This window comes from Cyclopterus lumpus, chromosome 8, assembly GCF_009769545.1.
Source record: "Cyclopterus lumpus isolate fCycLum1 chromosome 8, fCycLum1.pri, whole genome shotgun sequence".
NCBI lineage: Eukaryota > Metazoa > Chordata > Actinopteri > Perciformes > Cyclopteridae > Cyclopterus > Cyclopterus lumpus.
The window spans coordinates 12,619,778-12,632,273 of NC_046973.1; positions in this window are offsets into that span (position 1 = coordinate 12,619,778).

Sequence of the window (12,496 nt, forward strand, 5' to 3'; positions counted from 1 at the left end):
TCCCTTGGATTTCAATGGGAGGACACAATGCGATTGTGCAATGTGTGAAAAAAAAATGGAATGTGAAAAGACCCATTTTAGTGAAACATTAATCTGTTGACATCTGACATATGCTGTAAACATTCATAAATAGCAGCAACATGATGCATAAACAACTCAATCGCTGAGCAATTGTGTGACTGCGTGGTCACCGGTTTACGGCTGCAGCTATTTATTTTTTCTTTTTTTGGGGGAAATAAGATTCCGGACACATATTTAGATGACGCAGAAAGAAAAAAAAAGCTTGAAGTCTCATCAGAAGATGTTCTGAGGGCACAATCTTTTGATTGAGTACAACTTCCTGATTATCACGATGTTAATCAAAGTGCGACAGAATAATTCTTGCTGTTTTCTTTAAAGGGCTCAGTCTTTCATTGCGTTCCCAGCAGGCAGACACACAGCCAGTAGTAGACATGGCCTGTACACGGCTAAAGATGAAGCAAAGTCACAGGAAATATCTTTCTTGCTTCTTCCAAACAGGAAGAGGCAGTGTCATCCCCTCTTTCTTCTTCACCACATGAGCTCATCAGCTAAACCAACACAAAGCGGGAGCTGTTGACCACAATTAGCAATTTGGGGCCCAGTCCCCATAATGCTACCAAAAAAGAGACTGACTGAGCGTTGGCACTTTATTGGTGTCTAGGCTATGTTCGTGAAAGAAAAAAAGTAATGAACTTGAAGGCTGGCAGTGGGTTGTTTGTTTGGGCTATCAGCGGTTAGCTAGCTTAAGCAGCAGCCTCAATAGCAGCTAGCTCAAACGATGTTCGTCCAATAAAGTCTCCCGGTTTTGTTGTTTGTGGTTGTGTTTGTTTGTGGTTGTTTGTTGTTGTGGTTGTTTGAGTTTGTTTGTGGTTGTTTGTGGATGTTTGTGGTTGGTCTAGCTAGCAACACATCTGGGTCTCTGGTAACCCCTACCCACCATTCAGCTAGAAAGAAAGAAGGTAATTGATAAAGTGAGCCTAATAATATCAGCCTACTACTTAGCCAAACACATGGAAGATGTTTTCATTTTGAGTATTATCCTGACTATAGTCATATTTCAACCACATCCCTGTTCATTATTTGAATTTGATAAGTCCTTTAATCACTATAATGATACCAATAATGAAGAAACATACATTGTTTTGATCTGGTGCAGAATATTTCTCCAGGTGAAAACTGGATTTAAGGCTATAAAGCTCCATCAGATGTCGGATGCTGAAAAAATAAAGTAGTTGTAAGTCTTTTATAGGTCGACCTTTCACATCCATTTTTGGTGCGAGATTGAGCGATAATCCCACCTTTCAACAGTTTTCTGTTCGCACGCATCCAGTGAGCCATGTCAAGGGGATTAAGCGTCTGGACTGATGGATCCAAATATTTTAATAAGTGTATCTGTATCAGGAACTCTGGCCCCTTTGGGCCTCCTCCATCTTGATACTTCCACATTTTCTCAGACGCTAATTCAGAGGGGAACACTGTGAAACAGGAAAAGTTCATATCTCCCTTTGAAGATCAGATCCTTGGACCCCTGAGGTGCCACATGGATCTCCCTACTGGATCCAACATTTCCAAGAACGCACACGAAATTGCGCAAAGTGCAGGAAACAACAGTATTGCGTGTAGTTCAGCAAACAGTAAACAGACTAAAAATAGCGTAACAATACTGTAGTGCTCAGACAATCGCAAATAAAATAGACCCTTCACACAGCAGCCATTTTGGCAGGTGTAACTGATCAAATTAATTATGGTCCCCTTCTATTTAGTGTATCACAGTCAGCATGCACAATACTAGCGCCCTGGCTCACTTCAATGGAACAGGGCTACATTTAATGTTTTTAATTACACCTGTGTTCACCCTGCAGTGACATGTCAAAATGGATACCGTGAAAAGGGCCGATATTGACTTGATATTTCCTCCTCTTTTGCAAAAATACAAATAACACAAATCTGCATTTATTTAACAAGATGTGCCCCAATTGTTGGAAATCCATCAGCCCGACACGTCAGTAGGAGCCTCATCCACACATTTATGAGGGGCTTGTTGCCAAGAGTTTAATGTTTTTTTGTGCTTGGGGTGGCAATGTCGGTCTGTCAGTCATCCACTTTAATCAAGAGCGAAATATCTCAACAACCGCTAGATTCTTTGGGTCAACATTTCACTACAAACATTCATGTCCCGCTTAAAAAGTATTGAAACAACTTTGGTGATCCCTTCACGTCCCATGAATGACCAAATACAGCACCTGCAAAACCAATAGGCTCAGCTGTACTTTATGTTTAGCAAATGTTAGCATACTAGCATGCTAAACGAAGATGGTGAACATTAAACCTGCAAAATATCAGAAATCATTTTTAAAAAGGGTTTACATTTTCTATCCACCATTCTACTTGAGAATCCAAATTTATGTTCTAAAAAATTCCCACAATGAGATAAAAATAGTACGAACATTTTATAGATTTGAAAAGAACAGTTAAACACCTGATGATGCATCATTATGCAAATTAAAACTTTTCCAAAATGCTCATTATGGAGTTAACTGTATTTATTGTATAATGTGTATCCTGCAGTGAGGAGTGAATGATTTTGGACACAGACAAAGTCTTGTTGAAGTACAGTAATTTTTATTATCATTTTCATTGTGGAGAATGTGGACATTTTAATTATGTCTCATGTGGTCATTACCTTGGGTAGGATTTCCCCCATGCTAATTCAGCCTCAAAACACAGCTGAATAGCTTTCAAAGAGATCCGTGTTACGGTTCATTTCTTCACAAAGAACATATTTGTATTGTGCGGTGGTAAATTAAAACAGTATGGATGAGGTGATGATGAAGGCCCTTTCTGGATGTATTCAATCCTCACATAAGACATTGTTTGAGTTGTGTGTCTGGTACAACTGTGTTCCAGGAAAATGTGTTCTTCTAATGTCCCAACATTTGAAGAACACATGTACAGTTTGGCTCTTAAGCGTACATGGAAGATATTGTGGGCTCGATTGAGGAAAATAAGAACATTTCCAGTTGATAATTTTCCGGTTAATTCCGTCTACTGTGTGCTGCACTGGAACATAGTTCAAAAGAAGTCCTATTGAAAGCTTTGAAACCCAGCAGGTTATTGTGTGGATGTGTGGGGAGGTGGAATGTGATATTCAGGTTGAATCTGAGGTCATGCTCAGATTAAAGTCTATATACTATATTAGGGGACTGTATAAGCCACAATTAATTTTCAGCTAATCAATCAGACAAATAAATTACAATAGTGAAACTCTTAATGGTGGCCATCGTCTTGGTCCAGACTGAAGTACCTTGAAAACTATTTGATGGGATTGCCATTAAAATGATGGGAGGCATTCATGGTCCCCTGTGGATGAAGCCCGGGGTTTTCCCCCTTGATTCTTCTTCTTTTTCAAATATGTGACAATTCCAATAAAGTTTTAAGTTTATTTTGGTTTTTGGAGGGTTTTTTCCCAGCCAAGAACTTGTCCAGTCAAAAAACACTCCAAAAAGTACAGCTGCAGCCTGCCCTCACGTCAAGTGAAGCTATTGTAGTGAAACTGATGCGGGAAGAGATGGCTATTTTCAGTCCGTTCAAACCCACGACCCGATCTGTCATCTTTTGAGAAGTACGGACTCGGAGACGCTGAGCAGGCGAGACTCAGCAGTCTGGCACCGTTCCTCCTCACGCCGCCTCCAGGATGTCGTTCATCATCGCGGGATGTGTGAGGGGGCCGGCCAGCATCCATCAAGATGTAACCTACAGCTCCTCTGTCTGTCCAACCTGACCGGCTGAAGACTCGTGGCTCACTGAGGCGAAACAAATAACCCTGCTTTCTGTCACTTGCTGCCATATTCGCAGCCCCCTTTTTACATCACCACTTCTAGCAATATCCCTGTTTTATACACAAAACACGAAGAGAGAATACCTCAGTCTCAACCGGGCTGTGAGCTGCTATTTCTTATCTACAGATTCATATCACAGACATGCCTTTTGTCCTTATCTGTCCGTGTTTGCCGTTGTTTATGCAGTCAGCATGCTGCATCTGCAACTGCTCCTAAAAAACACCACTTTCCCTCCCAGAGAAACCACGCTTCTGTGAAGTGTTTGTCTTTGACGTCCCCCGGGAGTCGATGTGTTTATAGTGGGTATTTTTGAGTCATAAACAGACTTGACCGAGAAAACAGCACCATATTTATGCACACAGCTTTCTCGCTTGGTCCACGTTCTCGTGTAAACAGAGCGGAGCGGTATAAACCGTTCCGCAGTCGGGGGGCCGAGTTTCTCCCGGGGCCGCAGGTGTCCTGATTTTGCTGGGTGCTCCCGGGAGATGTGGTTGCGGAAATTAATTTCTTTGGTGAAAAAAAAGTACTTTATCTAAACTGTATTTGAGAAATTGTCTTAACATTTGACGGTGAATTTCCGACGAATTTTGCTTCTGGGGACGGACAGAATAAACAAGCATTTAGCGTTTAGCATTTAGCTAAATGCTTGAGGGACTGACGTGTGAAAATCTGACATGAAGTAAATTCTAAATAATCGTGTTTGTTGGTGGTTGTGTTGAAATCTGAAATTATATGATCAGAGATTATCTTCATAATCAGTATAGCGACGTGCAAGGTGCTCCAACAAATATGCAAAAAGTTTTAACCTTTATAGGAGACTGATTCTTACGCCTTTAAATGAACAGTGAGTAGGATTTAGGGAGATCTATAAGTAGAATTGGAATATAATATACTGAAACTAAGAGTAGTTAGCTTAGCATGAGCCCATCATATCTACCAAGTGAGCAAGTCCTCTTTACCGCCAAGCTTTTACAGAAGCCCAGAACGGACAAAACAGCGGCTCTAGAGAGAGCCTTTCCCGTTTTACATCACCTGAAGGCCACCGTAGTTCTTTGAGAGGGAGGGGTGAGCTGAGGGGTATTCTGCTAGATGTTCCTAAAACCTACACACTGCTCCTTTGAATGCATTTAGCCTCTTTAATACCTTTATTTACAGTCGTTTCCATTCCATTGTTAGCGCCGGAGTCCGCCAGACCCGCACTACATTTAAATTGGCTTCCCACACACAAGGCTGAAAGTTTCATGTCTGTTTCACATCTGGCGAGGAGACAGGCAACCGGTAGTGATGGAGGGAACATTCAGCTCTCCTGGAACGTGAAGCATCAGTGCAGCATCGTCACATCTTGCGTGGGCAGCCACTTTGGCTAGAGACGACACAGGGAGAAATGATGATCCCCTTTTGCGTTAAGCTCAGTGGATCTCAGGCCAGGTTGCTGCGGTAATAACCTCAATCTGGAGAGGTGAACGCTGATCGTGCCTGTAAAGATTCAAATGTCTTTGATCACTGGAGCTGGACGACAAGAAATGCATTAGCATCTCATCTCCCGCTTTTTAATGACTCAGAGCACCAAGGGTTTCGCGTAACTCTTGAGTCACCATGTGGTCCTAGCTTCCATTAATTGCCATCTGTATATGTCCTATTAATGTCCCATTAATTTGCTCTATTTCAAGCACAGCCTTCTGGATTCAGGGCTGGACATTTTATGTCATCAAGTGCTTGGCTGCCCAGCTGGTTTTCACTTGAAGTGCTTACGTTGTCGTAACATTTGATTATTTTTTTGTCCGTCACAGTGTTTGCTGAGCTGATCAACATAGTATGTGTAATAGAATATACAGTATATAACAATAAAAGGGCAGAATTTGAAACTCAAATCCAATATTTCACATAATCCGGATAGGAATCATGCAAATTAGCACTGGTTCAATAATGATGCCACTTGGGTCTTATTACTGACAGGCCTCCGTTATTTAGAAACACACACACTGCTCATCTGCTCCTAATAAATATAATTACTTGACCATGTCCATAAAAAGAGATACTGGGATGCACCACACCAGTGTCAATGGGATGGGTTCTATCCTCACCTCCTAAAAATAGAGACATTTTCTGGAAGAATCCTACACATCATCGTCTGTTATTCTTCAGACCTCACTCGAAGTCTGTTGGACACCAGCCGCTATTTTTTGCAAAACAATCGCCTCACAAGACATCACGAAAGCACGCTTCACACTGGGAAACCGGAGTCTGAACCGCGTGGGCGGAAGGAGTGGAATGAAAGCCATTTCCGTGTTATTTACAGACCTGTATCTAACAACAAGCTTTCAGCTCCGCCAGACGATATTGATCTGTGCTGATGCTCTATGAAAAAAAGCAAATACAGTGAAACGTTAATTACGTACCAGGCTATACAGAACGAAACAAAAATGATTAGCTCATCAATTTCTGATGAACATAATGATATAAGTCTGCTCTCTGCTCAAACAACCCTTTTTGGTTCAATTATGAATTTTGTGGTTAGGGTTAGTAATTTGCACGTTACTTTGGGCCTCTAATTATGAAGATAATTGCATTATTAATATATAAATGGTTATAAATTAGACTACTAACAAACAACTACTGATCTTCCTTACAAAAAGTTACACATTTTCATTGAGAAAATGTCAGAAACAAGAGCGAAAAGCGAAACGTTTGTCTGCGTAGCGTAGCTAACTAGCGTGACGCTAGTAGCGACTTAACTGAATCCAGCAGCATTATACCGCATTATCTTTGGGGGTTACAGGTCATGTAAAAAAGAAGTAAAAAGAAACGTACACGACTTCACATTCCCTTTGTTGTATTTGATGTTGTCTGGTGACCGTATCGGTTTGTAAGCTAACGTTATCCGCTCTGTCCTGCTGGGGACATCCCTGTTTTTCCCAGAGTTCTCAAAACAGATGGCCGCACGACTGACGTAATTTTTGTAGATATGAGTGTCGAAACTCGCAAATTGGAGGGTATAGGTTTTAAAGCATATGACATCAGTAGTTGGTGTAATTTCTACATGTTGATTCAAGGAAACACACTGTGAATTTTTAACTGTGAAAAAAAATTGCTGAGAACAAATGACCCTTTGAAAGGTCTCCTTCATGTATCATATTAAGTGCATATTGAGCTGGGGAACATAAGGACCCTGGAGACGCAGATTACGCTCCCATCCTGCTCTGTTAAATATTGTTGAGGCCGCCAGCCAAATTAGTCATCCAGGGTAATGTCACATTTGCTGAACACACTGGTTATTTTTAAAACCAGTAGTATGTATAGTATATAATAATATTCTAAAACAATGAAGTAAAAATGCCTTGTTGAGGTGAGGTGTCCCACTTTATTTGTCTCTCCCTAAACACACCTACCATTGCCATTTTCCATCCGTCCACTAGATAACCTCAGACTGTCCCTCCTCTTCCCATCACCGGACCATCCACCCACCTGTTCCCACTTCCCGAATCAGCTCGGCCTGGCTCTCACCCACCTGCTTCCCAAGCCCTCCGATTAGATCCAGCTCCACTCAAATGCTCCGTTGCTTTGTACGAGTAGCGGCTGGGGAGATACTGTACACTGATTATGTACCCAGACTCCAAACACGGGCTGATTAAACCCTCTGAAGATCAACACATTGCCCTCTGCTGATTTCCTGTTTATCCTTCTTTCTGAATCTTTTCCTGTGATTAGAAGTCAGTCCGTGCAACGTCATTCACACTTAATTGTGATATTATTTGAAATATTTTATCAGTGACTCTAAAATCCACTCAGCTACAAATACATTTTTCCAGCAACAGGGTTGACAAGTTCATTTGTACACAAATACAAGTGCATATTCTTCTTCCCTGAAATGTTATGAATGTAATGTTAACAACACTTAGTGCACAAAAGGAAATAAATTCCCCGCTGCTTGTGTCTTCTCACTCACAGGCCTCATAACTTTTTTTGAAAGGGGGCCAAACATGTGCTACATGGGGGCAATTACTGAGATGTCTCTGTACCAAATGAAAGTGTTGGAAATCAGATGAAGGCTGGTATGCGTCCCAGCTACCCTGCTCCAACAGAAACACACACTGGCTGTATCGCTTGACATTACTTTTCTGCTATTGTCTGATGTTCCTGGTGTTGTGTTATGTAATACTGTAATCCCCAAAGTGGTTGAGTCCTTTATTCTGTCTAACAACCTATTCTCACAACAGCAAATCTGTTGGAGTAACACAACATGTTTTTCACCCATTGACTCGCATGTACCTGATTAAATTAAAGTGTTGGTGTGAGTAATTCTCGACTGTGTACTCATCGCGCCGGCCTCATTCGAGTTTGGGGGGTAGGCGGGAGGGGAGGGGGTGTTCTCTCGAATCCAAATTCAACCCCATCTTTCGTCGTCGACATCGTCCGTCTGATTTAACTCTGTTTGATCTAACTTTATTTAGCTTCCAGATGTTTTATGTGCTTTCTGGCAGTCAGACTCGACCTCTTTCCCGCACTGCAGTTAGGGAGAAAACACACCTCTGCTAACCTTTGGACTGGAGAAGATGAGGAAGAGGAAGATTTAAAAAACTGTGCTTCCTTCAACAAGAGTTTCCTTTTAATCATTGGTGGAATTTGGGGCGTTTCGACTCAATATTTTCAGCCTGCTATCCTTGCTTGACCTGCAGTCTCTCGTCTCAGAGCGGAAGGGCTGAATGAACAGAGGCAAGATTGTGAGTGTTGCTGGGAATAACAAATTATGTAAACTAATGGCTCTGTAATGGATCCTTTCCATGTTGCAATGAGAGACATAGCGGATGCCATAGATGTGACTTTGAACAGGACTGTTAAATGTTAAACATAGATGGGGGGGAAAGTGTAAAAATAACACCAGCAGAGGTGGTGACGCTGCAAATGAGAATTTTTGTCTTGTTTATATATTTTTCTGGCTGTAAAATGACACATCCATCTAACACACCGGTTCTCTGTTCCTAAAACTATTTTGCTTTTGGGAAGTTGCTCAATGCGCAATCAAGTGGCTCATCAAACTTTTAGGATCAACACCATTGTAATTAGTACGGAAGCCCTGAGTCTGGGGATCAAGATAATCTTTCTAAGTTGCAACTTTTTTTTCCCGTCGTCTGTGAAACAGGAAGGGGATAAAGGTTTTCCCAGGATCGTTTTACTTCTTTTCATTTGTGAAAACAGGTGGCAGGTGTTTTTTTAATTGTTTTTTGTAAGGAAGTTGAGGTATACTTATATTGTGCTTTAGGAAGTCACGCAAATTAAAACTCAAGACTAAAATGACTGAAAAACAATTATGTTAAAACCTTGTTCCACTACGAGCTAAGTCGGCACACCTCACATTCCTAATTCCCCTTTTTAGGTTTGGAGATAGATTTGGTTATACTTAGCTCCACCCTCTTGTGTCACTTTTGCTTGCCAAAAGCCAAGATGGCGACGGACAATATATCAAGACCAAAATGCTTTAAAACGGCAGAAAAAAAAAAACTGAATGCGTGATACCATGGTAACGATGACCATATATTATGTGCAGTCAAGTTGGCATGCCCAAGATTGCCAACTTGCATCAACCATATGTGGCTTTCGTTAGCCTACTTGGGTTGCTTACCTGTATAGCAAATCCATCCATCCATCCATTTTCAATACCGCTTATCCTCATTAGGGTCGCAGGGGCCTATCCCAGCTGACATAGGGCGAAGGCAGGGGACACCCTGGACAGGCCGCCAGTCCATCGAGGGCACATGTAGGGACATACAACCATTCACTCTCACATTCACACCTATGGGCAATTTAGAGATCAATTAACCTGCAGCATGTCTTTGGACTGTGGGAGGAAGCCGGAGAGCCCGGAGAGAACCCACGCTGCCACGGGGAGAACATGCAAACTCCACACAGAAGGACCGCTCCGACCGGGAATTGAACCGGCGGCCCTCTTGCTGTGAGGCGACAGTGCTAGCCACTACACCACCGTGCAGCCCTGTATAGCAAATCCACATTGTTAAACTTCCCCTCCAGAAATCTCCGTCCAAATGTTGCACTCATGGCGCTGATATTAGTTCTGTTTTTAAAATGTATGGTGCAGAGAGAAGGTCAGGGGTCATTTGGTTTAAACAAGGTATGCTAATGTATTTGACTTGTGTAATTAAAGCTGAAATGCTCAGTTTGCAGACCTACATGTGGTGCTTCGAGGCCCCTAATTACTTGTCATTATCCTGTCATTCCGGATCCAGATCTCACCCAAACTATTACAGTGTGATGACAAGATAAAAAAGTGAAGAGGAAATATGGGCTGCTTAGTTCCAGTAATCGAGTTCTTTCCTCATTCCTCCAGACTACAGGAGTTTGGTTTCTTTAGATGCACAGCCCTTTGTCCTTCACTTCAGTGAACAGTTTTAATGTGGTGGAGGGGCAGAGGAGGCTTTCTTCAGTGAGGCTCCACAGCTGTGTGGATTAACAGTGTCCGAAGCCTGACCACAAAAGGAAGAATCCAGCAGGGACTCACACAGTCACACAGTAAGTGTCAAGAGAGCGAAAGGGAAAAGATTATAACAGAAGAATGAAGTCAGTCCTGTGTAATGAACACTGAAGCGTGCGATCTGTACAACCAGTCATGTTTGGGCTTCAATCATCATATTCTCAACGACTTTAGTGTGTTCCACACATCATTTGTTTCTCTGCACCTCACACTGTGCTCAGTTGCCTCAACAACTAAATCATGTTTATTCTTTACTTATTCAACCTTTTCCTTCCCAGATATGCTATCTGAGTTTGGGATCATAATGGACAAATGTGATATTTAGCCACCGACTGCTGCAGAAAAGCCTATGGAGTTAGTAGTCCTTTTATAAGTTTTTTTGACATGGCAGTTGTTGTTGTTGTCGCATAAGCTGCACTCAATGTGTTCTTAGTGAGCAATTCCTCAAATTACATTATGTAATGTAACAGCAGTCCACACGTAGTAATAAAGAAACAGCATTGTTCTTTTATTGCAGTCACAAAGTAGCGTAATTTTGGAGGTCAACCTGGAAGTTAGCATCGCATTGGGTCTCTCAACAAAAAAGGCAAATGGTCAATTTTCCATTGGATTTTGGATTACTGCAGAAAACACAAGTTCATAATACTTCCACGTTTTGTTCAGCAGGACAATAATGTATGATGTTTGAAGTGTAAATGCAACCGCCAGCAGTAAAAAGCTAACGTCAGGCTATAAACGAGAAACCCTACGAGGCTGTAAAGGACTCGTGGGGTTAGTCGATGTGATAATGCACCTCAGATATGGCTCTCACGTAGTTGACATCGACTGGGGTGTGAACAGGACAGAGCTGCTAACGTTAGCTAGCTTGAACTCTGATAGCATTACGGTACACAGAGGGGAAATACCACACAGTGTATGTTCTAGTTAAAATGTAGATTAAAACGCCCAACTTACTACGCTAGTTAGCTGTAAATGCTAACGTTTTGCAGCTATATACTGTATCTACATAACCAATTCCTTACACTGCTGTAGAGCGTAAGTCACCATTGTATAACCTCAACTCCCCCCCCAAAATACTCTCTCTTGACACTCGTCTAACCTCGCCGTGATTCTTGGCTTAAGGCCGTGGAGCATATCTCCCATGGCGCTCCATAATGGCCACACAAATAAAGTGCTGAGTGACGACTGAGAACCTCACTTGTTTACCTCGACTTACCTGTGAGCATGGGGTTCCACTTGAAACTTATTGTGCTGCACAAAATAAATGGAGTGAGCTGGCACTACAGGGACAATCTAGACAATTCAGCATGTATCTGAAGTGTCTGTCCTCGCATAATGACAATTATAAGTTGCCCGTTGCCTGCTTCCCTTGCAGCTTGATGCAATGAGGCTACCACATTCTCAATATGCAGCACACATGCTCTGATGCACGACGATTTCAAACTTCACAAAGCCCATGTGAGGGAGCATTGGCCTTTCATTTAATAATCCTGAAAAGGCATGTTCGTTCTTTTTCATGACAAACTGTAAGTGTAACACATAGCTCAGCTATTGGAGTAGCTGGAAGCAACCAGAGTAGCGAGACTCTCTCTCTCTCTTTAAAATCCTGACGGAACAAGATGCCCGGCTATAAAAATACGGACTGGTATGAGTGAACGCATAACAAATCCATATTTCAGGCTTTTGGCCAGGCTTAATTCTGCAGGAAAAAGCTCATCATTTGACTTTGTTTAGATTCCACTGTGTGAAGACCTCGATGGATGGAAATCTTCCTTCCATAGCCCCCCCCCCCCCAGGCTTTTTCAAGTCATGGCTTCCAGTAGGACTGCGATTTAGTGGTTTGTTTAATTGTGTTATTTTCCCTCCAAGTTACAGTCTGACTGAAAAGGAATCGTTTGACATGTTTTTTCCATACAATTAGATGGATTTCCTTTGAATGTTGTGCTTTTATGGTCCCCAGAGGATGTATCCTTATGATTTTGGTGATCCCTGACTGCAGCCATCAGGATAACATGTTGTTTGGTCGCTCTACCACCTTGGTCACAGCATTGGGCTGATTCCAGGTCATAAATGGCCTTTTATGAGACATACACTGTCTGATAGACACTATGAACTGTTGCTGTGCTTAAAAGCCAAAGGCACCAGAGTT